This window comes from Pleurodeles waltl, chromosome 4_1 (genome assembly GCF_031143425.1).
Source record: "Pleurodeles waltl isolate 20211129_DDA chromosome 4_1, aPleWal1.hap1.20221129, whole genome shotgun sequence".
NCBI classification, from domain to species: Eukaryota; Metazoa; Chordata; class Amphibia; order Caudata; family Salamandridae; genus Pleurodeles; species Pleurodeles waltl.
In genome coordinates this window covers 909,516,150-909,534,689 of record NC_090442.1, presented here as the reverse complement: position 1 = coordinate 909,534,689, position 18,540 = coordinate 909,516,150, and the positions used below count along the sequence as shown (strand labels likewise).

Sequence of the window (18,540 nt, the reverse complement as noted above, 5' to 3'; positions counted from 1 at the left end):
AAGAATAATGCAAATTTACCAAAACTATGCTAATGATGCCGGAGTTATGCAAACTTCAACCGGACCTATTATCAACAGACACCAGAGACAACTCAGCAAATAGCAGTAGTCGCATTCTAGTCAGGATGAATAATAACTTATTGCTGATGCTTATTTATGCTTGGTAGTTTACATTATCATGTGTATACTATTTTACTTAATATGCTCTTTCGTACTTACTTTTCAGTGACTATTTAAAAGCTGTGTAGGTTTTCTATCTCCCATTCTGTTGTTGGACAAAATGGATATAGTTAATTTACAAACTAATTTTAGGGATTGACACACAGATAAACATGAAATTAAAACATTGGAACCCAAAACCTAAAATGTAAATTAAACAGCCTGATAAAGCTATGGATTAGGACTACACAAGCAAGTTCACAAGAACCTCGTCTGATTAATTGAAGACGTTTTCTGGAAACACTTCTGAAAATGCTCTATTTTTTTTCTGAGACTGCTATATGGAGGCGAAGTTCCCCAGACAAAACAGGCCTGACACAAAATATCTGGCAGAAAAAAAAAACAAGACTCATATAAATCCCACTTGTCAAATACTTTGAAGTTATCTCTGTTAGGAAAAACGAACATTGTATTTTTAAAATTATTTTTATTAAATTTTCAATTTGCAATTAAAGGCAAGCAAAGTGAGAACACAGAGATGTCAATTAACATTGCTCCCAGACCCAGATGGGTTGCGAGATGAGTTCCGTGTACATCAGATAAGAAGTACAGTGGTTTATGAGATGGTTGCACACAGTCCTTGTAGTGAACAAAAGTTGAGTGGTGATACTGTGTTCGTTTGGGAAATCAACAACAAACTAAGTAGGAGGAAGTGAAGTTAAACTCGGAATGGCTAGGTGTTGTGGGGGGGAAGCAGCCATATTCCGTGGGGTAGGTGGGAAATGCAGCTTGTTGGGTGAGCAGTTAGTGTAGGGGTTGTGTAGGCTCATGGCGACGAGTCGTGAAGTAGACGTCCTAGGAATGTTGTGAGTGGGGCAGATTGGGTCCCTGAAATTATTCCTGAGGAAGAGGAGCACCAGCTAGTGATGTCTCCTGATGGAAGTATGCAAGTAATAAGGCACATGCGGGGAAATCGGGCATTCCCAGAGGTGGGACATCTCCTCATATCGGAGGGCATCCTCCTCCTCCGCTGCCCCCCACTTGTGTACAGCGTTTTGCCAAGTGGATATCATGGGGGTTGTGGCCTAGCACCAGCGAATCACCAGGATGGGTTTTGCATGGAGGAATGCTAATGTTGTGAAACTGGTCTGCACTTGCCGTTGTATAGTGTGTTTGAATGTGCCTGTGGAGCTGGCCTCCCAGTTGTAGAAGTCTGTAAGCTTTGACTGTTCGTAGAATGAAATTAACTAAATTCCAGTAGCTGCGGAGGAATGGTCAGGACCAGAACTTGTGGATGAAATCTCCCCCTTGTGCGAGGCAATGGGACACTTTGATGGTGCATTTGGAAATATTCAGTATATGCATGCTGGGGTGAGGTACGCCCTCTGCAGTATGAAGAGCTGTGTGTTTTTGTGTCCCATTCTTTGTCTCAAAGCGCCCTCCCGAAATTTTCCTTCCATTGTTGAGGGAGAGCGGTCAGTGGAGCATGTATAAGATCACTGGTTGCTCTGCATAGCCACGTGATTAGATGACAACTGTCCCCATCAACAAGATGGAGTGTAGTGCTGGGTGCGTAGGGGGCTCCCCCTCCATTCTGTCCCAGTGTGATTGACATGTGCGAACCAGTAGAGTTTGGAGAAGGAGTTGTCCAGTTGGAAGGCCATTCTATTCTGCCAACTGTGCAAAGGGGAGGAGATGACCTCTTTGGAAGAGACTGCCTAATGTGTGGCTCAAGTTGTCTGACCATGTTCTCAGTGCCCTGGCAATATAGTATCCATGTTGGTGGGGCAGCCCGACAAGGGGGAAGAACTGGGTGTTTAATGAGGTGTTGCGGGACAGTTGGTGTATCCGGGCTACTCACTGCCGAGCAAACGCCACTTGCAATGGCCTGGTACGTGGAGGCTGTGCCCTTTCTAGAAGGAATACTCTCAACAGTGGTATCGGGATCGGTCCTTGGATGTCAGTGGATTCTCTCAGATTGCGTCCCGCTGTCCAGCGAGAGAGCCATTGAAGCTGTGCTGATAGAAAGTAAGCCTCAAAGGAAGGAGACCCCCAAGCTTCCCTGGTCAGTCATCCAGTGTCGTCCGGTGTCCCAGATTAGTGTGGTAAAGAGAGTATTTAGTTCTGCAAAAAAGTAGCAGTGCGGCAAGAGTGGGAGGTTTGTGAAGTAATAAAGGAAGCATAGGAGAATAATCATCTTTGCCAGAGCCTCCCTGCCAATGAGGGCTAGTGGAAGGGGCTGCCAGAAGTGTACATGGGAGTGGATCCCGCTTAGAGCTTGGTGGTAGTTGCCGGCAAAGAAGTCAGAGGGAGAATGATAGAGATGGACCCCAAAGTATCGGACTGTTTGTGGGCGCCAGCAAAGATGGGAATCTCCAGTGCCAGGTTGCGTGGCGGTTGCCTGGGTATAGTGGGTAGAGTACAGTTGACTCGAAGCCCAGCGGCAGAAGCAAAGACCTTCAATATGCGTTGGATCGGGGTGAGGGCCATGGTGATGTCTCGGACATATAAAAGTAGATCATCGACGTAGAGGGATACCACATGGACTCTATCTGCAAGTGAGATGCCCCATTTCTCTCCACTTGCACAAAGCCGTAGAGCTAAGGTCTCCATAGCGAGCACGAATAAAAGAAGAGAAAGTGGGCACCCCTGCCTTGTGATCCACTCAATTGAAATGGTGCAGAGATGAGCCGGCCTAGGTGAACTTGAGCGGATGGGTTGGTGTATAGGAGTCTCATATATGCCCGTAGTTTAGGCCCAACTCCCACACGATGTAGAACCTTGAATAGATAAAGCCAGGTCAGGGTGTTGAAAGCCTTTTCTAAATCTAGGATAAGGCAGGTAGAATGAGTGTAGCTGTCCTGTATCTGATCCTGTATATGGAAAAGGCGGCAAATGTTGTAGGAGGTGTTATGCCTCAGTACAAATCCATTTTTGGCATCATGAACGAGACCCAGGAGGATTTGGGAGTAGCTGTTCACTAGGATTTTGCACAGTATTTTATAATCAGAGCCTAGTATGGCTTATAGGCCTGGATGGGGCCATACTGGTAGGATTTCTTTCTGGCTTCAGGATGGAAACCAGCAAGGTATCTCGTTGTGTGCGGGGAGCTCCCTGGTACGCTGTGCTTCCTCGTATAAATTCACAAGACGGTGCTGTAGTATTCTATCGCCATGCCGCCTAGGCCCGGCGTTTTGTTCCGGGCAAGGTCCTCAATTGCCTGTGTGACATCCGTATCTGTGATGGCCTCATCGAGGGTGAGTCTGGTTGGGGCCTGAATAGTTATATGGAGGATGTGTATGAGAAAGGCTTCTGGTGATACTGGGGCAGCACAATGTTTGTATAGTGCAGAGTATTAATCTGCAAAAGCCTGCAGGATGTCTGTTTGAGTGTACACTGTGACACCATTGACGTTCTCTATCTCAGTGATGGCGGGGGGGCACTGTTTTCTGTCAAGCTAGCCAGGAGCCTGCTGGTTTTATCACCCTCCATGTGCACAATAGAGGAGTAGGCCTTGAAGTTATAGTGGTGTAGGTCTGCTATAAGCGTTGCATAGGTGGTCTTTACCTCCATGAGTTGGGGAGGCAGATTCTGGACATGTATCCACCTCTTTACAAAGGTCTGCTAGTTTGCGCTCTGTTCGTCTATGTCTTTCTCCAAAACATGGCGGATTCCCACTATCTTTTGAAAGCAGACCCTCTGGTAACTACCTTGATGGCGTCCCACTTAAGTGCCCTGGAAGAGGCAGTGCCCGAGTTCTCTGTAAAATAATGTGGAATATGTTCTTTTTTTCCTGCTGAAAAACAGGGTCTTCCAGGCAGTCTTTGGGGAGCTTCCACGTGGGGATTGGTGGGGTGGGGCGGTCCAAAGGCTATCTAGGATGTGGGCATCGTGATCGAAAATGACGCGCCCAAAGTAGTCGGAGCTTTGCAGGCAAGGTATGAGCGCTGGAGAACAAAGGAATCTATCCTGTCGCACATAACGATTGTGTGCCGCTGAGTGAAAAGAATACAGGTGATCTGTGGGGTTTAACATGCACCATGAATCTATCAATGCTCAATGTTGCGTCCATGCGAGCAAACGTGTGTGTGCTTGCTGGAGGAATCGGTGTTGTGGGTGGGTGCGAACCATCCAGAGTGAGGTCTAGTACTTAATTGTAGTCACTTCCCAGTACCCATGGCAGATGGGTTTTGCTCAGTGGAGAGTAAGTCCCAGAAGGGGCCCTGGGTGGTGTTGGGAGCATACACGCTACCAATGAGCAGAGGTTGGCCTTCAAGCCGGCCCTCCAGCAGGCTGTAGGAGCCTTCTTTACCAGTGGTAGAGTTTAGTTCTTGAAATGGGACACCAGGACGGGCCCATATAATGGCACCTCTGGCATATGTGGAGTGAGTTGTGGTGTAACTGTGCCCTCTTCATCTCTTTTACTTAGGTGCCCCAGTTCTAAGTGCATTAGGTGTGTTTCTTTCCATAGTACTATTTGAGCCTGCTATCTCTTGATGTAGGAGTAGATCACATATCTCTTTCTGGTGATGGTTTAATCTACTGCGTCCCCCACCCTTGGAGCTACTCCTGGTAGATCGGTGGAAGTGGGAGCTCAAGAGAAAAGGGTTAGTGGATAGACCTAGATCATAGTTTCTTCTGTTTGCAGTCTCACGAGGGGGGTGTTGTGAGGCCCTCTAGGAGTCTGGCGATTGTGCAGTGTCTTCATCTGGGGAGAAGATGTGTGGCTGTTTTTCATAGTCAGTGGTATCCGGCGGGGTTCCCATCTCCACTGCCGCCTGTATGGCTGTTCTGCGGTTTGTAATGATCTGTTTAAGATTGGGCGACTAGACCGTTGATGAGCGGGCTGAGGCTGTCGGCCTTGGTTTTCCCTGGCGTCGCCCCTTGGAGGTGGACAGGGCAGAGGAGGGCTGAGAGGGCTTGGATGGCATTGCGTTTTGGTGGTGTTCCATCCATTCCCATACTTCCTTGGGGCTCATGAAGGCGGTAGTTGCTCTGTCTTTCATTATTTTGAGTCGGGCTTGGTACAACAAGTAATAATGCATGCTCAGCTGGCGCAGTTGCTTTTTCCCTTCTAGAAAGGAGGAGCTTTTATGCTGCACTGCAAGTGTATAATCTGGGAAACGCATGATGATTGCACCATCCACTCGTATGGGGCCCGCCTGTCTGGCCACTTGAAAGATGGTGTCCCTGTCCTTGAAGTGAAGTGGTATGACATGGGGTGGGGGTGTGCTCCAGGTTTGGGGCATTGGGTCGGCACTCTGTATGCCCACTCCAGGGAGTAAAAGGGAGAGAGTTCCATGGCTGGAGTGAAGGATTTGATACAGGTTTCTAAGTACGCAAGAGGATCTGTATCCTCTGTCCCCTCTGGGAGTACCAGAACCCATATGTTAGTCCTGCGGGAACTCCCTTCCAAGTCGTTAGCTCTATCTTCTAGTTGTGCAACTATGCCATTTTTGTTGCAAATTGCCACCTAGTGGTCTGCTGTCAGGGGTTGTAAAGTGGCAAGTGTCTTTTCGCTGGTCATTACTTTGTTCTCTATTTTGCGGTGGTCATCGTGCAGAAAGCCCAGCATGGTCATTAGTGAGCTGAATCTGGCTTCCATAGAGGCTTGGGATTGTTTGATGGCCTCTGGTACCTTACATAGTTTGTTGGATGTGGATAAGGTGGAGGCGCTGTCAGAGGGAGGAGGATTGTTTGGACCCTTTAAAGCCTATCCCATCATTGGTATGGGTCAGGAAGAGGAATCAGACCGTAACCTCCCTATCGTTGACTGTTTGTGACCTGACTGGAGTGTTTGTTCAGTTGGTGTTGAGCAGAATATCTGGGGAGGTCCCCAGGTGGCAACAACTGGCAGGTAAAATTCGGGGTTTGCTGAATTGGGTGCCCAAGTGGTTTGGATCAGGGCGGTCCTCCATGAGCTCCCCTCAGTCCGATGCGTTGTGGCTGGAAATGATGAAGAGCGAACTGGTTGGTTCAATCTGACACTGTGGTTGAAGGGGGATGGAGTGCTTTGATGGTCTGAACGGGATGCGCAGGTTGTAGCTGGGCTGTCCACCGCCGTGCGCTTTGATTGTGGCACCCATGCTGGGGTTCCCTCCTCTGGCAGAGCAAGTCAGTGCAGTGCCCTCTGTCCACACACCTAAGCACCTCACTCAGTGCGTTCTGGGGCCCGGACCGGGCAGTGGAACAAACAAGGAAGACCAGAGGGAGAGGACGGATCCAGTGAGGGGGCGGTGCTCGCTGGGGGTCACCTGCAAGTCTCAGGGAGGGGGTCGAAGCATCAGTGTTCCATTGGGCTACAGCTGTCCCCTCCACTGCCATTCTCCTGCAGTGCCCCATCAGGTCTCCCATTCCTCGTGCACTCAACCTGTGTGCCCCCTGTCCGAGTGCCGAGGCAGGGAGCACGTGGGTGCTTTTCTCTGGGGAGATGCTCTGGGAGAAGGTTGGAGAGAGAAGGATTCCTCGGGTGTCGCCCCCAGTCCTAAGGACCGGCAGGGAGCTCTGTGATGATACGGTGCAATCGCATTGGAACTGGGCCTCTTGCGGTGAGTGTATGTCTGCAATGGGCATCAGGTTTATGCGGCCCAGGTCTCTTGTGTTTCTTCCCAGCGGTAGTTGCTGTGCCGGAGCCTTCTAGATACGTGTTTGATGGTCCGCATCCCCCACGCGCCACCGACCTGGATTCCGAAATGGGAGGATGCTATCCAGGCGGAAGGTGGTGACCAGTCGCCAGATGGTCTAGAGGGCATCCACCACCTCCGGTGGTCTCAGATGCAGGCGTGGCTGTTAGGCAGTGTGGTGCTTTGCAGGCAGCAAAGGAGAGCATGGGCACCAGGCCACCTTCCCCGGTGATGGAGATGAGGGGCCTGCAGGCTCGAGAGCCAGCAGCTCACTCGGATTGAGCCCCAGGGGGTGAAAACATCTCACTTGCAATGGGCAGCCATTGTAGCAGAGGGGCAGACGCCTTGGCTTACTGGTCCCGGAGGCATGAGGCCTTGTTAAGTGACAGTTGATGGGGAGGAAGACTGAGCATTAGAGAGGCACGGCTGCCATCTTAGATTTCTTGTCCAGGCCCCTGGGAAAATCCAACATTGTAAAACAGTTGATTGAAGGAGTTGAAATTTATTGAGTATATAAGTTTTTATGGTACATTTAAATTTGCATTACATGGTTATAGTTAAACCGAAGCGACTAGACGTCTTGAAGTTGTCTGAGGGCTAGTTGAGTTTGTGCCCGCTATTAACAATCCATTTGAACACATGTACACTCTGCTACTTTGTTTAAAAGCACTTCTAAAACAACCCTGAATGAGTTGCTGTAATCTATACGGAAGTTAACTACAGATTCTGTTCTAAAGCACATGAGAATTACTTATGATATGATTACCCAATCAGATAAACCAAATGATGTCCCTACTAGGACTCCGTCTGTGCTCGTCTTTTGCTACATTAACGGCAATTGGAAAGTAACGGAAAGGTTTTATTGTTTTATATGTAAAAGAATTGTCTGCAGAAGCAGTTACTTCAGCTAAACATAAAAAAGTACACCTTATTTTCCCAGAGTAAAGTACAAAAAAAACATAATTTCTCAAATCTGCACTAGTGCCAGTGTCCTGTGTGGTGGTTCTGGTGGGGTTCAAAAGAAAATCGGAGATGTATACCCAAATGCACATTATGTTCATCAGTACACTCCCCAAGTAAACCAAATCATGGCGCAGGCTTAATCAAAGAGATCTAGAGCAAAAACGTTCTTTCAGAGCTGCGTGATATTACAGCCTCTTGTGCATGTTCTCCTAAAAGGGCTGAGGTTTTGAACAGATAGTGGCAACAAGACTTCCAAGAAGACCTGCAAATTGCTGGAACTTCAACATTTGTGCAATCAATATAATCCAAGAGGATAGAAATGATCTTGTTGAATGCATGAAGACAACTGCACACACCAGTGATTTTGACTCCAGTGCTAGATGTGAAGCATTTACGGCATTGGAAAAGAGGGAGTTCACATTATTTTTGTTCCTTTTCTGTAGCATAATGTCCCATGTTGACATTTTTATAATCAGTTACAAAAACGTGACATTGCCACGTTTCCATTGTATTAGTACAGAAAGCTACTACAGACTTTGCAACAAGTATCAACAAAGTACATGAATCCATGGACTGTTTTGATTGTACACATACTGAAATCTTAGTTTGTAAATGGGAGACTGAAAATAAATGACTTGATCCACAAAGCAAAAGAAGTCTGATGTTGTGGTCCACACCAGACTGCACATTGCATTTAGCCAGTGCAACAATACTGCACTATGACCTATTTGAAAGATATGCCAAATCGTTTCCAGCTGAAGTACTTGCAGAAACAGTGCAGACATATCCCATTCTGAACTAGGCAAGTTTGAAGATTGATCTTTGGGACGTATATGGAAGATATGACTTTTGTCAGAGATTTAGTTACCTTTCAAGTTACAGAAATCGATTTGTGAGAAACTAAAGCTGTTGAGAATAGTCATAAATGCATCCATGACAACATTGGAGCTTGAGTGATGTTTCTCCGCACTAGGAATGGTAAATATGTTTTTGAGGAAGAAAATGACTCAGGCTAAAATTAATGCATTGGCCATGCCATAATTTAACAAGCATTACCAAAGCTAAATGCTTTAACCTATGCAAGATCTATTGGCATTGTTAATGTTTTTAAACATATTCCACAGCAGCGCAGGCTGCTATGCAACATGGCTTGAAGTAAATTAAAGCAAAACGCTATGGTTTGGCCACCATTGACTGTATCATAGCCTTTTTTTGTATACGTTAAGCCATGTTGCACAGCAACATTAGCTGCTGTGCACCATTTAAAAAAAAAAAAAAAAAAACAGTAACAAAGCCACATACCTCTGTGAGAGCTATTTGGAGTTGCCATTGATTTTTTTTTTTTTTTTTTGCAGACGGGAGAACCAGATAGGGCATTAAAAAAAAAGAGCATATCTTCAACAAGCCACACAAGGGAGGTGCAGGGGAGAAGGAAGTGAGCACAAAAATGGATAGCGTGCAGAGGTGGTAAATGATCATGAGGGAACTTGGGACCCTGAGAAAATTATTTAACAGAGTCTTATGTTTCACTATTTATTAATGAGATTTAGTATCTTTTTAATTTACAAACAGATATGTCACTCCACCAAGTAATTTAAATTTGTTTTTCAGTGATGTGAAGTCACACTAGTAGATATGTACATACTTGATGAACTCGCACAGATAGATGTACAATTTTATACTTAAGAGCCTTGAGAAAGCAATTGAGTCACAAAACAAGCTTTGCCTGTTACATTAATGCTAAGACCAGCTGTTTCTGTGATGTTGAGATTTAAGATGTGATGAGGAGTTTGAGGCACCTCTTTGGAGTGTGCTGAGTTCAATCAAGACAATAAGGCTTTTCTTATGGAAAACCATATACTGATTAAATATGTTTTGTTCTTTCAGATATTTAAATTCACGACTATATACATATAAAAGTACAGTGGCTGGATAACCTTCGATCTGGTACGGGTGACAAATCTGTCTATCTATCTATCTATCTATCTATCTATCTCTCTCTCTGTCTATCACCAAGATCAGCAGCGGCTGAAATGAGGCAGCGTTTGTATTTTGATGTTTTGACATTTTTCCCAATACAATAGCTGAACCTCAAATCTGGAATTACAGCTTACATAATTTTGTTTGAAAATAACTATATATATATATATATATATATATATATATATATATATATATATATATATATATAAATGATGCCTAACATGCACATTTTGAGCTTTTTTGTGGTTGGGCCAACCCCCCTACATAGCTCTAGACAAATGCTAGCTTTCGTTCTACAATGGGGGTCTGGGCATGGCCGACATCTGGGCATCACACTTAGTGGTGCTCAACAACTGGTTTGCAGGTGGCTGGGATGATCCAGCTTTATGAATAGAGCTCTCTCATTTGGGTTTGGATAAATTTCCCTAAATGCTCCCGACAGTGACAGCAGTGGTTTTTAAAACCTGGCAATCCAAGCTATGCCTCCTTGGTTGGGATAAGAGGTTGACTCACTTCATCCCATTGTGGGGAGGCAGATGGCCCCACCACTCGACACAGAGGGGTTTACAGCCTGAGACCACATTGGTATCACACATCTTGGGGACGTATGGCACAGTGCATACATGTACTTTCCAGGATCTCCAGACGCAGTTCTCCCTCTCACACATGCAGTTGCACAGATAACTACAGTTGCGGCACACACTGGGGAGTCACATAAGATGTGAGACCAAGCTGCTGGAATATAACCTCCGTGAGGGGAGCCTCCTCATGGGGCAGCTGGGATGGGAGCGATCGCCAAGGTTTACCGCTTGCTTGTGGTCCTCACACCAGGGGAGTTTGAGCTCCTGAAGGGGAAATGTGAGAAATGGGTGAGACCACCTTGATGAGGCAGATTGTTGGGATGCTATGGTGACCCCAGGGAGTTAATCGTTTCCGTCAAATTGAGGTATATCCTACTGAAATACTTACACTGCCCATACTATACTTCCCAGTGCCTTCGGTAGGCAGGTAAACTACCACACCCCACATTCTTCAGCTGTCCAGACACAGAGGTTTTACTCAAATTGTGACTGTGCCACCCGAATTCACGATTCTGGGGGGAATTGGACACACTCACATGGGTTGGAACGATCAATAGACTTGAACCTCCTGGCATACTGGAGTACCTGAGTGGGCCCTGCTGGGACTGGACATTGGTAGTGGGGAACACAGTGGTGGCGAGGGGGGGTATTGTGCAAAGGTGGAGGTCCCCACAGGCCCTATCCTGGAGGAACGGAGATGGGGAGAGTATTGGTGCTCTAAAATGGAGTGAGGGTGCCAGCAGAAACATTCTAAAATATGAGGAAAATGGCAGGCATTTCATGACTTAGATGGAGACTGATTCTAAATGGGATGTTCAGATATGAATGGCTTAGAAGTATACATGTGTTGGGTAATAATCCTCCTACTGTAGGTGTATGCTGTTATCTTTCAAAGTGAATATACTGTAATTTGGTTTATTAAAAAGATGTTATGTTTGCTTCAGATTTGTATTTTTTATACTGGTAGCCATTTAATATGTCATGAAAATTTCTCCGGTCTCTTGTATGCTCAAATTTAACCATCTCATAAAAGGAGGCCAATATACTTTACAGGTATGAACTACCATTTCTATTTGCAGCTATATTGAGATGTTTCTGTGTAGATGTTTAAGCATCTGTTAAGTGTTTTATACTGTTAAGCAGGAGATCCCACGTCCTCTTGCCCGGTGACCGCACCCTTGTGGAGGGCAGTCTATAAAATATTTTATGAGCTTTTCTTTTAAAATGCCTGTAAAATGGTTTTGGTCAATATATTAAAGAAATTATGCTAGAAAATGCATTGATTCACCCCATTATTTTTTGCTCCCTTGCCAAAATTCATTAAATGGTTTAACTCCCACCACTTTCAAACTCAGCTGCCGCTAACACGGTCCTGTCTTCCCAAGAATAGCAGCAATTGTGACAGTGATTGTCTAACTCCCCTGACATCATACAGACCCTGAGCTTGACAGGGAACCTCTTTGCCCAGCTCTACTTCTTCTATCCCAGGCTCCTCCCTATTGTGTGTATTCGAAGTAGATAGAGGTGTGATGTGGAGTGGGAACTTGCCTGCATTTTAAAAGCATTTAGAACAACACCCGGGATCTAGTGGATCACAAGGTGGCGTAAGAAGAGCTAGGTTTCATAGGGCGCTTGGGGGGAAGGTGAGAATTCTGTGGACAGCGTGGTTTGGGTTTCAGAACTTGCTGTAAAGGTAAAGTGACAGCTTTCTGCTTATTTTAGCACCCTTCACAAAATATTAGCCTTTATCCTGCATTTAACACTTTTTTTTTTTATATAAATCTCCCAGCATTTTATAGTATTGGTCAGTGTTGCAGGGAAATACTTTAAAGTGGGGATGAACTATCTTTATATATTGAATGATCTGGCAGTACAATAAGCATATTGGCTCCTATCCCTAATGTATCACATGTGTTGGCCTCCCCAGCATTCTGATACTTGTAATGTTCAGTGTTCCCTGTGAAAGTGGTATGTAATGGGTAAGAAAAGTCTTTATGTATAACCCTGTCCACGAGGAACGTGAGGAGTGGAAAAGAAAAGGGGTTGAGAGAGAGAGAGAGAACAAGCTATCAAACATAATTAGTGCTGCCATGCATTGCACCTCAAAAAGTAGGGCTGGAATAGTTTTCACGGGTCATCGCAGTGGGCATTGTCCATAGATCTGTATTTTTAGAATCAGATCTGCAACATCAAACATAGGTCATGTTGAACAAATGCTCCTTACACCTGGCTCTTGCTGCTCTGTTCCAGATGTACCTTCCTCAGGAGAATGAAAACTAGACATTTGGCATTAGGCCTAGGCCTAGACAAGGATGTCAAGGGGAGGAGGGTTTTTTGTGTTTTGTTTTTTTGGAGAGTGTGCTTTAGAACACTGATCTGTACTGAGCTTTGGCAAGGAGTTGCATATTACCAACATATAGACGCATGATGTCTTTTTAGATTTTCTTTTTAGCGTCCTAGGTACTACTTGTAAATATTAAAGTGGAGAGGAGGCAAGAGGGCAACATTAAGAGTTGCTAGACACCATAACTCTTGGGAAGGCATTCAAACTTAATCTTGAGTTCGTACCATCTCGGGCTGTGTGACTGAAAGTGCCCCAGGGGCGCAACAGTCATGTGTGCCTTCGTTGTGCTCCTCCAGGGTACTTTTGTGTTACAGAAGATGCCATAGACGCTTGTGGGGCTCTTTCTGTAATACTGATAGTGCTGGTGCACATGCAGTGCCTGCGATGCCTTCAGAGGCTGTTCACCATGCCCCCATGCAAATGATGAAACCACTTTGACTCTGTGCCTGCACTGTATTGTGGACACGGGTGCAGAGGCAAACAGACTCTTAGGACCACAAAAAGGTGGTGCAGTGTCAGTGCACCTCCTAGAGGCAGCTCTCTGAAGGGGTGGAAGGGGAACCCATGGACCCCCAAGGTATCCTCCTGCAGGCGGGTTCAGTCACTCACTGCACTTGCCTGCAGAGGCCTCATTCTCCCCTCTTCAAAGTGCAGGCGAAGCAACACAGAGAAACAAGGAGCAGCTTTGAAAAAGTTGTTCTATATTTCACTGAATGCACTGCCTCCAGGGCAGCACATTCACTTGTGACATGTATATGTCTGTAAAACATCTTTGTCAGACATTAATGGGGGACACACCAGTATATGTCACAAATCAATGACACACAATTTTTATTTTGGTATAGAATATTCATTACCAAATGAATGCCTGCACCAAAATTAAAATAACATCACAATTGTACACTATGTCCATGTGTGTACTTTACGATGTGCCCTGTAAGTGTAATATTGTGCTTACAGTTGCATATGTGAGTCAGTGCATGTATGTATGTGTGTGTTTGTGAGTGGATTGACTGGTTGAGACAGAGGGGGCTGGAGGGTGTGATGTGGTTGTGTCTGTATGGGTACATGTGGGTCTGATGTTTGGTGTGTATGTATGTGTGTTGCTGTGTGCAACATTCAAGTGAGTGTTGTGGTTGTGGTGTGTAGCTGTGCTTTTGTGTGAGTGTATTTTGTGTAGATGAGTGTGTCATTGTGTTGATAGGTGTAGTTGTGTTGTATATGGGTGTCATATCAATAGTGTGTGTATGTTGTGTTTTAGGATGTATGGCCTTATGTGTTTTCTGCATGTATTTGTCATGTTGTGGAATGCAAATGGATCATGGTGTGTATGTAATGTGTTGTGGAATGCGGGTGGACATATATAGATAATCTCCATGGGGTGAGTGTTACTTTCCCTGTTGTCCTGGCCACTGCCATTGTACAATGTACATTGGCTCCCGCGACGGTCTCCCTCTATCAGCAATCTCCCGCCAGAACAACACCTACAGGACAGTAATATCTAAATATGGTAGGTGGGAACCCGCCTGACTGATCGCTAGGAAGAGCACTCCATTGAGGAGGTCGGCGGTTCAGCCACAATACATCCAAATATGGCGGTCGGAAGTCAATTAACTTGACGGAGTACTTGGGTCTGCCACCGGTAATACCGCGCCAGTGCATGGACCCACTGCCTCCCTCTGCCACAATTGCTTGGCATGTTACAGATTTTATACGAAAACAAACGATCTCACAGATCATTTGTCTGCATGTAAAAGCTGTAATAATATCTTGCCAGCAGAAGAGGGCTCCACTAGTTGTATTGCGCATGTGTCAGTCAGTGGCTGTTACAGCCTGGCCTCACAGAGGCACAAGACTTATCTGACAAGCTGCACTAGCATCATGTATTGCAGCATGTCAGATAATGGTGCTTCAGGGCTCATCAATCAGGTGCCCCCCTGGCCCTATCATAAGCTGGAATAGGGAAAAATGGTCCATCTCAGTCCTTCAACCCCATTCCGTCTTCTAACTGGGTGGAAGCCTGTGGGCCTGCTTCTGGTGTGCTGGAGACAGACGATTTGAACGGGGGCGAATGTGCATCATGAGCCTGTCCTAGATAAGGTTTGTGTTTAAATGCCTAAATGAGTGTGATTGTCTGTGTGCTGGACAGTGCATGTGTATTTTTGTGACTGTGTGTGCATGCCTCCAACTGTGTATGTATGTGTGTTTGCTTGTATGCCTAAGTGCGTGTTTATATGGGTGGGTGTGTGTGTCTGAGAGAGATTCAACAGCCTCTGAAAGATTTTTGGCCGAAGGCCGCATGCTGAAGAGTGCTTTTGGGCTTTTAGGGGCCCCTCCTCTCCTGAAATCCAGCCTCCACTACTGTGCTGTCAGGAGCCTAGGCGACACTCTGGGGAACAGCTGCACTTATTCAGTGCACAACTGTGAGATTCAGCTGGGCCCAGTTTTAAAATTTCTTTTGCTGACAACTTTCAAACAAGCCTGGCGAGTTATTCTAGCACTGTGAAAGCGCTTCTTCACTGGAGGGAGTGCGTCCTAGATGTTGTGACTAGTCATTTGTTATTTCATTAAGTAGTGCTCTTCTTTACTCTCCTCTGTTAATAAAAAAAGATGCTAGCCAGACAATTGAATCTTGAACAAAATTAAGTGGAAAGTGTTAGAGCAGCATTGTGCAATATAATACTGGCTGGTCTGCAGTGCTTAATTTGAGCCAGTGGTTGCCGGTGGGGTGCACCAGCACTTATTTTTGAGGGCCTGTTTTGCTTCACCGCAGACTAAGAGGAGATACACAAATACTGAAAGGAATTTCTGGTATGCAACACTTTCAGTCCGAGAAATGCATTCTTTAAGGCACTTTGCGAGGTTTAAATGAGGAAGTCAATTATGTACAACACAAGTACACATTTGAAGATAGTCATTGCAGTGAAATAAGTGTTTTGCTTCTACTTCAGACTGAGAGGAAACACGAATAAAAGGAATTCCAAAACTCCAGAGTTCTTAGTCTGAGTAATAAAGTTATTAAAGCACTGTTTAATGTTCGAATAGAGGAATCATGCAGGTCAAATGCAGCAACACGAATACACTTTCAAAAAAATGATCAAAGCAGTAGAATAATAATGATCGTAGAAACAAACAATGAAAATACACTACTTAAATCATGGATTATATATCTGCATATAGTGATTATATATTCATTCACAATGCAAAGCTAAAATTAAGAATGAAAAATAATGCATCACCATGAAGCTTGCTTCCTTCATCTTTTTGCCAGCAACATGTTGTGAACCCAGTTGACCGTGATGAGAGAACTACGCACAATGGGAATGACAGTGGGCAAAGGCGTCCCTTTCCCGACCCGAGTTCAATATTCACAGGCATCTAGTTTCCTCCTCTTATATACTTTATCCAAGCTGGAGAGGAGAATTCTAGAAATCCCCCTCTCCCATTCAGTAAGTTGTTGTTCAAACGCTGGCCATACCAGTCCGTGTTGAAAGTGCACGTTAGAGCTTTGGCCATCTCCCAAGACCGAACTGTTCCCCGCCGAACCATAAAAATTCTCCTCTGGTACATCTTATCATCTGTGCTCTTCACTTCCCCATGTTATGTGCCTGCCCTTGGTGAGAAAGAGCACGAAGAGTAAAAACATGAGCGAAATACATATTGCATACGTTGTACGTGGAAAAATACCTGCATCACGAAAAGTGGAGGTGTTTGAAACAAAGTTAAGCACAAAATGGAGTCAGTGGCAAAGATGGAGCAGTGGTTAAATACAAATGTCATTACAGGGCCGACACTTATTTTTCTGCATCAGGTAATTACTCTGAGTTAAAGAAACATATGGGAAAGACGTAGTAAGAGAACAATAGAATAATGTCACAAAAAGAGAAAGCAGAAAGCTGCAAGAGTGAACTGAAGGGGTAGAGGGTGGCTGTAAATGGATTATAGAGGCCCGAAATGGCTTTAGGATTGCATTGCCTCAGTATTCAATGCTCGCACCTTTAAATGCAGCAGCCGCATGTTTTGAAGGAGAGCTTTGGGCACTGGCACGTCTTTATTTACAAATTAACCACTGCTGGTCTAGTCCTCTACAACACCTTATTGGAAGAGGACGCAGTTTGCCTCCATCAGTAAGGAAGAGTGTATACTGTCTGTATTATGTCCATATTTACTGGGGCCTTTCACCAGGGATGAATTATTGACCACATTGCAGGAAAAGCAGGCACACTGTGCCACTTCTCATACAGCATGCACTACAGATGTACACATATACATAGCACAACACATACAAAATACATAGCATAAACACCAAAAAACATTCTAGACACACAGAAAATACTCACATGCAACAGGCCATATTTATATTTCAAACCAAAGCAATCCAAATAACTTGTTTCCACCCATACCCACAGACTAGGTGGTATCGAGGACAGTGGCCAAAGATCAAGGGTTGTGAAAATATTGTCAGTTTTCATCATTTCAAGCTCCATCTGAAACACCCTGTGAAGCTTAATGAATGTGGACCAGTGACGTGAGCAATACTGCACACGAGTTGCCAAATGAAAATACAAGTGGCATGATCATATATTGTGCACTGAGAATACATATTATTATTTTAACATTGTGTCAACTGTTTTTATGCTACCTCAATATGCAGTACTTGCTTGATCATATTATCTTTCGTAAATTCCCCAACTTTCAGTCACCTTACTTGCCAATATTATGTGAGCTTACAAAATGAGTGGAACTCTAGTAACAAGTCAAGTATGTAAATTGGATGTTGTGTTGCTGCATTTCAGTAAGTAGCATATGGAATCCAGACTGCACTAAATGATGTGAGTGGAATGTGGGATGGGAGGGTTCGGAAGAATGCAGTTGGTGGGAGAAGGGAAGACAAATGAGATGTGGTTTCTTGCTTTGCTGTTACTTATAATTGCAGAGTTGAAAATAAAAGGACTTAATATATATCAATTACGCTTCTTCATTACAAAGAGGTGACGAAGGGTCTCAACTCTGCAGGAACCAGTGTGCGGTACGTGAGTGACTGCATAATTTCATAAATGAGGACCAGAAGAAAATACGAAAAAAGAAGCAGCAGTGAATGAGTACAGGAAGTAGCTTATCCTAATTGAATATTGATTTGCTGGAATTACATTATGGTGTAACATCGAGGTAATGTGTAATATTGAACGTTACTGTTACGAGGAGCAAGGATTGTTCACGAGCAGAAGCACAAGAACATCAAAAGCTTAACGCAAGATTTCATTCAGAGGATGTTGTATTCTGCACAGCATTCGTAGAGGAGTTGACTGAATCTGAGAAGATGTAGCAGCGGAGAAGGAATCCGAGATGACGTAACAGCGCATGATGTAAAGTGGCAATCTTGGTTAGGCATAGAAGCATCATTGCAGCAGTGATACGCACACCATAAGTACTTTTAGGAGGGTGCATGCACCATTGGTGATATGCGCACCACTTCAGAATAATTGTATTTGGTGCAAAGTGTGTTCGCTAACGGTGATAGGCACGTCTGTGGGAATACTTATACTCCTTTACAATTTATAGTGTGTTCGTTTTCGGTAATGCACACACCTTTTTGCGGAATCAAAATTTTAAAAGGGTGGATAATTGAGCGCTCACGTTCAGTCATGCGCACACCTTTTTGTCATGACTAAATTTCAAATATATGATGCACAGTGGGTAATAAGTTATTATTATCGGTGATGTACACACCTTGTTTCAAGACTGGATATTTCAAAATTTATGATGCTCAGTATAATAGTTTATTAATCTACTAAAATACATTATATAGTATTATGCATAATAGTATTATATATGTTTATTGAATATTTATTTAGAGACTACGAGTAGTTAGGTAGTTATAAGGAAA

The 18,540-nt window shown here is 44.6% G+C and overlaps 1 protein-coding gene across 2 annotated transcripts in view; it reads left to right on the top strand.

Moving 5' to 3' along the window:
• Positions 1 to 18,540, top strand: part of HDAC10 (histone deacetylase 10) — a 298,704-nt gene that overhangs the window by 41,706 nt on the left and 238,458 nt on the right. The gene's annotated exons all lie outside the window — the stretch shown is intronic.